Source organism: Lagopus leucura, unplaced genomic scaffold (assembly GCF_019238085.1).
Source record: "Lagopus leucura isolate 7727_CA_CO unplaced genomic scaffold, USGS_WTPT01 Super-Scaffold_100038, whole genome shotgun sequence".
Taxonomy (NCBI): domain Eukaryota; kingdom Metazoa; phylum Chordata; class Aves; order Galliformes; family Phasianidae; genus Lagopus; species Lagopus leucura.
In genome coordinates this window covers 716,550-726,942 of record NW_024962287.1, presented here as the reverse complement: position 1 = coordinate 726,942, position 10,393 = coordinate 716,550, and positions in this window count along the sequence as shown.

The following is a 10,393-nucleotide window of genomic DNA, read 5'->3' as shown; positions in this document are numbered from 1 at the left end:
TGACTGCTATGAGATCGGTGTCGGTGGGCCCATCTCATGGCCGATCAAAGTGCCTGAAAGACTTCTGGACAACGCGTCTGAGAAAGGCTGTGCTTAATGCAAGAAAGGAAGGAATGGGCCGTCAGATTTTCAAGTAGGTTTAGAGCCAGAGAACGAGTTGAAGAGCTTTGTCTATAAGAAGGTGAGGGCAAAGATGGGCAGAAAACAAGAGAGCAAGGACTTTGAGGCCATCTCTGTAGCTAAGATGCTGGAACATGACTCCTGCAGGCTGAGTTGCTGTGCAGCAGTGGAAGTGGCTGCTCTGCACCAATTAGGAGAAAGGTCCCACATCGATACCCTCTCTATATCATTTCCTGCAGGAAAAATTTGATGTATCTTGAGGATTCTGTGCTAAGAAGAATGGGATTTTGTTTTGGGGGGGAGTGTGGTTAGGGATGGAAGAGCAAGGACATATTTTACCTTTCTGCTTGACTTGAGCTATTTCTTCAGAAAAAAAAAAAGGACACTGCGTGCAGCTAGCTGTAACAAGTACAGGGGCAGAGCTGTGTTTTGGTGACCAAAACCTGCTAGTGAGAAATCTTAATTAGTTTGTGCCTTGCTGAGTAATAGTGGTATTTTGGGTACAGACCATCGCAGCTTGAATAACAGCTCCTGCAGCAAGACACTTCAGGTGGAAGGCAGTGAGCAGGTGCAGATGGGCCGTTGCAGAGCATGCATTTGCCTTTGAGGCCAAAAGATGAAATTCTTGTTTTTGTTCACTCTCCTTGCACTGCAGCTTTCTCTGTACTGTTCACTGTCCACTTGAATGCTCAACTGGGAATTGTGCAGCACAGGGGCTGCTTCAAATCCACATATCCAAAATGCATGAAGAAAAGAATGTTGGTGGTACATCATGATTTTCATCTGACATCTGTGGATGAGAAGGAGCCATGAGGTTGTGGTTCCGTAAGGAGGCATTACAAGTAGACACTGCTATCATACACATATACCAATCCTTTTTTCCCTCACTTCTTTGCTGTTTGTCATTCTAGAACTTCTCTTCCTCAAAAAACAACAGTACTTCTGAATGCTGCCTGCCACCTCCCTCCTTTCCCATAAGGTCACTGTCATTGTTCTTCATTTAGAAGAGGGCCTTCATATTTCGCCTTTTCCAAGAAAGAACTTCATGTGTAGTTTGGAGATGAGTGTTTTTCTGCTCTCTGGACACAAGGAATTTCTGGAGGGATCTCAGATTTCTTACCAGACGATGCAAACACTGCACACAGCCTTGAGCTGCTTGCCGTGTCTTTTCAAGCCATGAAAATCCTCTTTCTGCTGAATTGCTTTGCACTGTTTTACAGCAATCTATGGCCTCTCCATAACTTTCATTCTGCTGTCAGTGGGTTGGTGCACTGAAGCCAAGCTGCATCTCAGCTGGGAAGGTCTGGGCATGTGCACAGCTCTTCCACTTGGCAAATTGTGTCCAAGCTTTAACATTTAAACTATCACCCCAAATGATGCCAGCAGATTTAGCGCAGCCAGTGACTCAGTTAACTTGTATTAGTAGCTGGAAAATGAGAAATGGAAAACGAGGCCCTGAGAGAGGATGGATTAATTCGTTCTGTCACATGTCATGATGTATGACTTGGAGCTTCGCACTGCCTTGCCCTCTAATAAGTCCTGGCATCTACTTCTTAATGAGGGAGTGTGAGTGCTGTAAGAGTAATTCGAATGGACACATCCTGCTGGGTGAGGCTCTTCCACTCACATTCCCCTCTTTCAAGCCATTGTGGGTAGCCAAGCTGGAAGTGCATAAGTCTCACAACTTGAATCTTTCTTCTTACACCTTCAGTGAGCCTTGAGTGCCTCAACAGGTCTGTCAGTCAGTTCACAAGTTGTGCGCTGCTACCACATCCTAAGCCTGTCCTGGTACACTTAAGATATTGCTATGAACCTTATACATGCATACAAGAAGGGATTGATGGTCCAACTGAAATAAGGCAAAAGATGCTACTAGTCCAATTAAAATAACAACCATGCCTTTTTTTCCATGGAGGTGTTCCGGAACTGCAGAGATGTGGGACCTGAGGACATGGGGGGGACATGGTGATCCTAGAGGTCTTTAAACCTTCATGATTCTATGATTCATGATGTGTTCGCCAAGCTTTCTGCAATTTGGGAAAGCGAAGACTTTTCTGGAGATAATATTTCAATTTATACTTTATAAGTGCTGCTGTTTGACTCCACAGCAAATATCATCTTCATAGAGGTGAGAAGGTCAGAAGCTTCAGTGGAAACCTAGAAAGCCCAATTCTGCTGGTACTGCTTTGGAGAACAGCTGTGTTCCTGTTGTCTCCTAATGCCAAAGGCCCTTAGTGAAGCTATAAACAACACCCACCTCTCCCCCCCTTCTTTTCACCCATCCGTTGCCCTGCCCACATCCTGACCCTTCTGTTCTGTACCACCCCCTTTAGCTCTCACTGAGTGCTGCCATTTCCCATCTCCACGTGCAGGTGAGGAATTGTGGGATGCTGTGGTGTTTGGATCCCTCTGCCAAGTTACCTGCTATCCTTCTCTTGAGCCTAACACAGGATTGGTTCTGGGGCTGTTGGAGCTTCACAGCCTGAGAGCTCTTCTGACATCTACCCCTGACCTGGCACACCCCAACTGTCTGGAAGACTGACATCTTACTAAAGCGAACTGGTTGCTCAAAAAAGCTGATGTCTTTCATTTCTCTCTGCCCCGGTTCTTCACCCTGTAAATAAAAGATGACTTTAATGGTGAGCAATTTCTTCAAAGCAGCTTCAAGTCAATTGAGCGTGAAACTCCGTGTTCCTTCTCATTCCTCACTGAATGGTCCCCATGCCACTTGCCATGCGAGCATTTTGAGAGAACATGCTGCTCTTCTGTGCTGAGTAACCATCAGGGAGCAATACCCAGGAGTGGTGGGTTCCCATCCCTGCAGGGGTCCCAGGACTGTGGAGATGTGGCACTGGGGGAGGTGGGGTGAGGTTGGGTTTGGAGAGCGTCACTGAAACACAGAATGAATCATATGATTCTACGATGATTTCCAAACCCAACCCAGATCTCAGAGATCTCGGATCAGATCTCACATCTCTTCCAACCTTCATGGTTCTGTGGTTCTGTGCTGGTTCTGCCCCAGCTCAGAAGACCCTCCTTATTTCTGGAATCACTTCCTCTTATCCTTTGCTGTTGTGTTGCTTTTATCTCCTTTACCTGGGGTACTTTAATTTCTCAGCAAGTGCAGTTCTTCAATTTCTCAGCAAGTACAGAATGACACAGATTAAATTAATAATGATTTTTTTTTTTTTTTTTTTTAAAGCAAAAGAGAAGTGTTTTAGCCTGCGTTGATCTACGTCACTGAAGTACAGCTTCAGTCTCCTATTCACGGCTATCTCCCTTCGGCCTCCCAGCCCCCGGGATGCTGCGGGACAGGGTGCGGTGCGGGGCTCGATGGAGGCGGGGCTGGGAGCTCCGGAGCGGGGCGGGCCGACGGGAGGTGGAGGAGCTGGGAGCGGGAGGGGGAGCGCAGCATCCTCAGCTGAGACGGCGGGACGGAGGGTCGGCTCTGCACGGGGCTCAGAGCCGCTCTGCCCTCACTGCAGAACTCGGAGCGCTCGGATTTACGCTGCTGGGGATGGTTTGGGTTTGACTTAAGCTGTGGAGCTCGGGGCGATGCTCTGCGCGGAGCTGGTGCGTGAGGTACGTCCGGTCCTGCGGCTCCTGTTCTTGTGAGGAAGGTGTGAGAGTGTGCGTGTGCAAAGAGTGTAGGTGCAAAAGTGCATCAAGTGGGTGCCTGCGCTGTATGCCTGCGCCGTTTCCTCAATCCACGTCCCGCTGTCCCCGGGCCAGCTGCTATAAAGCAGCTTCATTAATGGCCTGATTGCCGTTCTATCTTTCTCCCCTTTCCTGTGAAATGAGTCACCACAAGAATAAAGTCGTTAGGATGATCTTCCAAAAGAGACAGGAAAACAGTTCTTAAATTTTTGATGCTTCTGGAAGTTTTGCAGAGTTTCTCTTCTTTCTTTCTCTCCTCCACTCGTGCTGCTGGGGCTGCTGCGTGCTGTGCATTCATTGAGGCAGCGCTGTGGTGTAACGCACCTGGTGCTGCACACAGTGCTGGGAGAAAAATCTGCATTTGGGGACTGATGTTTTAAATTTATCTGTGTATTTATTTGCAGCGTTTGTGGAGGTGTGTGCAGGTCTGACATTGCCTTTATTACAAACTGAATTTGAAAGAAAATGGATCGTTTGTGCCTCTGGGCAATGCCAGGAGAATAAACTACTGGTCAGTTTGTTTTGATGCAGGTTGTCTGATTGATACTGTTGTGCTACTGATTATCAGTTGGCTTCAAAGTAAAGAATGGGCTTGTTTAGCCTGGAGAAGAGGAGGCTGTGGGGTGACCTCATGGTGGCCTTCCAGTGCTTGAAGGGAGTGGATAAACAGGAGGGGAACGATGGTGATGGGACAAGGGGAATGGTTTTAAAGTGAGACAGGGGAGGTTTGGGTTGGATATGAGGAGGAAGCTTTTCCCCCAGAGGGTGGTGAGGCACTGGCACATGTTGCCCAAGGAGGCTGTGGATGCCCCATCCCTGCAGGCATTCAAGGCCAGGCTGGATGTGGCTCTGGGCAGCCTGGGCTGCTGGTTGGCGACCTGCACACAGCAGGGGTTGGGACTGGAGGAGCGCTGTGGGCCTTTGCAACCCAGGCCATGCTGTGGTTCTATGATTCTATGATAATGGTACAGCCTTTGTATTTAATATGAGATCAGAACAGATGTCTTTTTGTTGTTTCTCTGTGTGCTTCTCAGCCAGAAACACTTGTCCTTGCCCAGGACGGGGCTTGTGTGTCACCAGGACACACAGATGGACAAACGGGCAGCGATGTAGCAGCTGAGGAGAGCAATTTTCTCTGCCATAGCAAACCTGTACTGAAAGCATCCCAGGAGCTGCATGCACAAGTGCAGGGCAGTGTGTTGGGTGCCTTTTGGTTCTGCATTAGCTCAGCCTGTGGGCCGTGCTGTCCCTTGCTGCACATTGTGCAGTGCTGGATGGCAGCACGTGTCCCTGCTGTGTGATGTGTTCTGTCCCTCTGATCCGGGACTTTGTGAGACCACTTTGTTGGTGCTGCTGCTAACATCTGTGCTTTTTGCACCAGAAAAGCAGGAGTGTGAAACCATCTTCAAGGCCACAGTGCTCTCAGTGCCACTGAGATGCTCACATTCAATGAATCTTCTGCAGCCTCTCTGCATCCTGTGAAATACCTGCTCCGTTCCCTTCTCATTAGGCTTAAAGGGACGCCCCAATCCCTTCTGTGAGATAAAGGAGTGGGCTGCAGGCACAGACTGCCAGAGTTCTGTGTGCCTCTGGGGCTCCAGGGCTGTCCTGCAGGACTGACCCAGCAGAGCACAGCTCTGACACCTGTGGGCAGCAGTACTCATGTTGCACAGCAGTTAATTCCACTGTGCCAGAGGGCTCCAAGGAGGTGCCATGGGGACAACCCCTCTTCCTCTTCGTACTCTGGCTTCTGAGCATGAGGGATTTTCCTCACAAGGAGGGCTGCTGATGCCCAATTCTCGCTGACTGTCACAGTGAGTGCATATCTCTGTGATGTGTGTTACCTGTCTGGGGCTCCTGAGCTGTCCTTCCATGTGCACAGTTCCACACACACCTCAGTCTGCAATAACAAGTATTTTATCAGGGCTGAATTCAGCAGTAATTATTGAATATGCATTAATTGTTCTCCTAAGATAGTGGAATTAGTCCCTTATGTTATTCATCTGCAGAAGGAAAATAGGAATATGAGAGAAATCCAATCTAATGATGGGGGTTAAGAGGTGATTCTCCCTGTGACAACTGTAACTGACCTCAGGAAATATCTTCCGAAGGAGGCATTGAGATTGCCATTATTAAAGCTTTGAAGAACTGGTTGGGTGACCTTCTGTGACAGCACTCAGTAAGGAGTGCCTGTTTCTCTGAGGTCCTCTCCAGCTTGTTTTCCTGCTCTTGTTGAGCTACACAGGGAGTGGTGAGGAGCTGAACAGCTGCCCAGAGAGGCTGTGATGCCCTGTCCATCCTTGGGAAAACAAGACTGAGAGGGGACCTGATCCAGGTCTATCAGTATCTAAGGTGTGGGGGGCAGTATGGTGAGGCCGGACTCTTTTCAGTGGTGAGTGGAGACAGGACAAGGGGAAACGGCTGGAAACTGCAGCATAGGAAGTTCTGCACCAATGTGCGCAAGAACTTCTTTACAGTGAGGTGACGGAGCACTGGAACAGGCTGCCCAGGGAGGTGGTGGAGTCTCCTGCTCTGGAGATGTTCAAGACCTGCCTGGATGCCGACCTGTGCGACCTGCTGTAGGGAACCTGCTTTGGCAGGGGGTTGGACTCGATGACCTCTGGAGGTCCCTTCCAACCCCTACAATTCTGTGATTCTGTGATCCCTGGAGGTGTTCAAGGCCAGGTTGGATGGGGCCCTGGGCAGCCTGGGCTGCTGTGAAATGGGGAGGTTGGTGGCCCTGCATGGCACAGGGGGGTTGGAGCTTCGTGATCCTTGAGGTCCCTTCCAACCCTGGCCATTCTATGAGTCTGTGATCTTATGATGGAGCAAAACAGACCCTCAAATAAACTTCGAAATTTAGATAAATTCAGACATTTTTCGGAAAAACTTCTCCTGAAGAGTGGTCTCAGGTGCTGGAATGGGCTGCCCAGGGAAGAAGTGGGTCATCATGCCTGGAGGTGTTCCAGAGCCATCTAGGTGTGGTACTGAGGGTTTGGTAGGAAATACTGATGATTAGACTGGATGATCTTGGAGGTCTTTTCCAACCTTGGTGATTCTATGGTTCTATTGAGGCAGAAATCAAGAAATAGGCACTGTCTCGTGGTCTGCTCCTCTCCTACAATACGTGGAGATGATTGTCCTGTTTTTCTTGGCCCAGAACAGTGTGGCCAAGCCACAAAGGGCATTGTGAAGTGCCCCAATTGGACTGAGAAGAGAGAAGGGAGTGAAACTGGGACAGAGCTGGCAGCATGGCATTGATTCAACCAAACAGGTACAGCTACCCAAAATCATTCTTCTTCTCCCCTCTACCCCTCTTCTGTCTCTTGTCTGAAAAGGTCTCAGAGTTGCTATTGCCCTTATATAGCGTCTGTGTCTGGATTTTGCATGCCCTGATGTTGGCTATAGTGGAACAGTTGCATTTTAAGGAATATATTATTTAAAAGTGGAATCGTTTGTATTAATTAAATATGAATTGCCCGCAACACAAGAACAACCATGAGTCCATTTCTCATAAGATGCAGCGAATTGGTGTCCTTTGTTGTGGCTTTAAATCTATTTTCACAGGCACTGCAGCCCTTCAGCATGAGATGTGCTGGAAGGATGGGTGATGGATGTGTGCATGGGCAGGCAGTGCTCTGTGGCTGTCTGCTCCCACACCTCGGTCATTGGAGACCTGCTGCAAAGTAGTCCTCTGGTCTTACAAGGGAATAAGAAGGAACCAGCCTTGGGAACTGTTTTCCAGTGCTTGCCCAAATATGCCTGCCGTGTTTGATGGAGCAGTTGAATTATGGAACAACTTCTGAGAACTTGTTTTTCAATCAGTGGAGGATTCAGTCTATTCGAGGATTCAACAAATACCAAAAAAAAAACAAGATAGGTTTCTGTTATTCCTTTTATTTTTAAGTGCCAGTGCTGAAAAAGTGCACAGACTTGGAAAAATGAAGGTCCTCAGCAGCAGGACTTCAACAGCAGCTGCAAGCATTACAGATCCACTGCTGCAGGGTTGCTTACTAATGCAAATATTGATGCTGTCAATATCACTTGTGAATTTACTATGGCCTCGACTTTATAAAAATGGGATAATTTCAAAACTCAGTAGCAATTCTTACTGCATACTTCTAGGCTATAAGCAGCCAGAAGCCCTTTCTGGGTCTTTAATCCAGGGCTGAGGTTCCCCCCTACAGCAGAGCTCTTTAGCCTGAGTGGGAGCCACGTAGAACTGAGTGCTTTTCTCCCACCCCTGCCCTTCCTGCGCTGCACTGTGATGTTGGTTGGGCAGATCTGTGATAGGTATCGTAAAGTATTTCCCCTGTATACAGTCAAAAAGGTGATGTTCCAAAAGCTTTGTGATTCTTTGCTATCGAAGGAAAGTTCTGGTGTGATGCAGCATGGTGCTCAACTGAAAAATGGGAAACATTTGTTTGAATGTCAATACCTAGGGAATCATTGTTGGAAGTGATGAGTTCCCTTCAACAGGAGTGAGAGCATCTGCTCCAGGATAATGGGGGTTAAACAAGGTATCTGCTAGAGGGAAGACTGATCCCTCTATAGTCCATAGTGTGAGTCTTCAGACTTGAGTCCTCCACTGAGATTGAATCGTCTTCCTTATAGAAGTCTCTCTGGCTGCATTAGGGGGAAGGAGAAAAGGAAAGCAAGGAAGGCGGTGCTGTGGGGTTGTTTTAAGTTTTCTGCTCACTGTTGTGTACCTCCTGAAATGCAGCACCCAGGCAGAGTGCTGGCCAAGGAGGGTCACGTAGGATCATAGAATGATAGAATGGCCTGGGTTGCAAAGGCCCACAGCGCTCCTCCAGTCCCAACCCCCTGCTGCCAACCAGCAGCCCAGGCTGCCCAGAGCCATCCAGCCTGGCCTTGAATGCCTGCAGGGATGGGGCATCCACAACCTAAACAGAAATTCAGAAACAAGTTTTGAAGATACCATCAGGTGAAAGAGAGCAGCCCTGTTTGTCACCTGGTGTGTTGGACTCAAGGTGACAGCGCAGCAGCTGGGGAGGCTGGGGAACAAGGCAGTGCCCATGGGGACCTTGGCCCACACCTGCCATGGGCTGTATGGCAGAGCGGGCTCTGCAAAACGCAAGAGAGGTTCCAAATAGAGAAACATTTGACAATATGAACTGCCATTGAGAGCTAACTAACTTTGACATGGAGTATCTGAGAAATAATTATCACTGGGCAAAGAAAAGAGAAAGATCATTCCCCTTTTCCCCTTGAAAGATAACGGTGCCCTCTGGTACTAATGCGTACTTCTAGCTTTTGTCTTTTACTCATTCCCATAAAATCATTCATTCTTTTATTGTTTTTAAGACCTATTACACATCGTGAGAGGGTAGGAAGTTATTTTCTTAATTAACACAATTGATAATGTTATCACTTCAGCTGTGATAACTCTTTTAAAATGAGCTCTGCTAATTCTCTCTTTGCAGATGCACTGGGATCCATGGGTATTTTTGTTTCACTCTACAATTTACGTCTTTGTAAACTCATTTGCTTTCATGAATGATTGCAGTGATTCCATGTGTGGTCCATGACTCTGAAGATAATCCATCCCTGGTGCTCCCTTGTCCAGCAGTCGCAGTAAAGCTTTGCTGCTGCAGTCACTTTCACAGATGCCTTTTTGGCAGCATGCAGTGCCATTTCTGTGATGCTCCATTTCTGTGATGCTATGGCAGGTGTTGCTTTCTGCTCCTCTCATCCCAAGTGGCTTTTGCCTCTCAGCTACGCCATGCTTTTCTCTTTTCAGATGACTTTCAGAAAATGGTTGATGCTTATTTCCCTTATTTTTCTGCAGTTACACAAATGCTTTTCTCATCTGCTTTGCTTGTCTCCATAAACCAAATGCATCCATTTTTGACAACAACTTAGTAACTGTTTTCTTACTAATTTATATTGGGGTATTCAGGTTTTGTGTGCCTCTGCCCAGCTCTTAGCTTAGCCAGGTGGGAGAAGGCATAGTTTGAAGCTGGTTTTGGCAGCTCACCCATCTGTAGCTTCCTGATGTGTTTGAGGGGCTCACAGGAGCTTGTAAGCAATGGAGACCAGTGCATGTATGGATCACACATTCCACCAAAGTGGGATTTTTAGGGGTCTTTTTGACCTCGATGTATGATGATGATTGTAATACTGTGGTATCTTGAGAAGCACACACATAAGATAGGACAAAACAATAGCGTGAGGGGTTCAAACTTGGTACATCTCGGGAAATACACATCTCCGTTTGCTGCCCTTCACCTGATAGTTTAAAAGCCATCCCTGACCCTCCTTCCTGTTCTTTTACCCAAACCTCCATTGGAGAAGAATGCTGATGGGGATTGTTGTGATTCCCTTGACTTGGAATGATAAGATTACTTGGAATGATAGGATTACACTGCCTTATTCAATACATCCTCTTTCTGCCTTCTTATGTTCTAAAGGTGAGATTTGAATTTTGAACAGAACTTCATTTTGGGGACGCAACTATTTCCACCCTAATCAGGACATGGAACTATTTAAAGCTATAATCTGGTATTTAAACCACATCTCACTGGAATGCTTTTCGTGTAAGTCAAATGAAGCTCAGTTTGATTGTGTGTCTGAAACCTCCTGTATTCTGCATTTA